This window comes from Pygocentrus nattereri, chromosome 16 (assembly GCF_015220715.1).
Source record: "Pygocentrus nattereri isolate fPygNat1 chromosome 16, fPygNat1.pri, whole genome shotgun sequence".
NCBI lineage: Eukaryota > Metazoa > Chordata > Actinopteri > Characiformes > Serrasalmidae > Pygocentrus > Pygocentrus nattereri.
In genome coordinates, this window is record NC_051226.1 from 3,032,138 (window position 1) to 3,033,793 (window position 1,656).

Below are 1,656 nucleotides of genomic sequence, written 5' to 3' on the forward strand. Positions count from 1 at the left end.
GATAGAAAGACAACAGGAACAGGAACCAATCAAAGTCTCTGAGGAACGTTTCCAACACCTTGTTGAAAGTCTGACATGAAGAATTGAAGCAGTTCTGAAGGAAAAAGGGGGTCCAGCCTTTTACTAGCAGTACCTAATAAAGTGGCCGGTGAGTGTATATATCTGCTGTCTCCGAAATAGTAACTTTACAGGAGAAGGAAAAAACCTGCTCTACTTTCAATGTATGTCAATGGAACCAGACGTCTTTCCAAGTCATTTTGGGCCATTTCTTTTGGTCCGTTCACTGTGAATTTTACGCACAGTGTAAAGAGTGACAGGCGTTTTCAAATTAGCCCAAAAACTGAAAAATATCAAAAATGGAGATACAGGGTTTTCTTCCAACAACAGTGTTTATATATATGGATATTTATATATACATATACAAATATATGTATCAGTACCTTTAGTGGGAAGCATATCTATTTATACACCCATATTGCACCATAATCCATTATAATTCTAATTTTTTTTAAGTTTAATTGACTCCAGGTACCCAGTCTTGGGTCCAGCATTTCTATTTTGCTGTTCTGTTTTAGACCATTTGGTTATTTAAGGTTCACAATATGGTTTGTGACTTCATGAAGGAGAAACGTTCCTGCACAGAACCTGTTTTTCCTGACCGTGTAGGTCTCGACATTGCGAATGTTATTAGTGTTATTTTTGACGTGGACCCTTCAGTTATAATATTATTGAGTTAATTTGTTTGGATAATTAGAGCTGAGCCTCCCCGGTGAGCTTCATTACCCAGAAGCCCTTTCTCTATTTCTCTATTTGCACCACAGCAGGAAACAACAGCTAAAACTCTTCTGAGGTGTGGGAGTCATCTGAGACCCCCACACCGATAGAGAGAGAGAGAGAGCGATTCGGATTTGAGGCCTTAATGAATAACAAAAAAACAACCGCAGGTCATTTTCAGCTGCTGTGTATTTATTGCCTTGCGTTTGTGTAGAAACTCCCATCATCAGCTGCAGCCCTGTGTTAACCCCTCAAATGGCCAGAGCACACCGGCCGGCCCAAAGTTTCACTGGACACTTCTGTAACCAAAGAATAGCTCAACCAGTTTGCACTGAAGTCTTTGTAGTTAACTGCTTGTTAGCCTTATGTTTTCATGTATTGTCAGTTAATGGGGATAATTGTGTGGCTTCAGAGCGGTTCGGTGTGAAATGGCTCAGACGTCTTTACAGTGGTGGTGATGGGAACCAGGCGTCACCATGACGACAACAGAGATATAGACACTTTATTTACCATCCAGAACCACTGGAGAACCTGCACGAGTCTTCTGAGCTTATATGGAATGTTGATGATGGAAAACAGTGGAAAATCTGGAATAATGAGTTTTCTTTGGGGACTATTTTGCCGCACAGCGCCCTGCATGTCTCCCTCCACCATGAATGGAGTTGAAGTTCTCTAAACTCGCATAAAACAGCGTCTCAGTCATAAGGCAGTGAATCCAGAACCAGTTCATGTAGGAACTTTCTGTAGGAGCTTTTAGAGGGACGTGTGGTTCCTATCACCACCACTGTGAGCGGTTCTGACTCGGTAAGTTTATCTAGAACTGAGCGTTTCACACAGAACCACTCGGAACGTCTCTGTTTACATAATTATGCAGAAATGTTT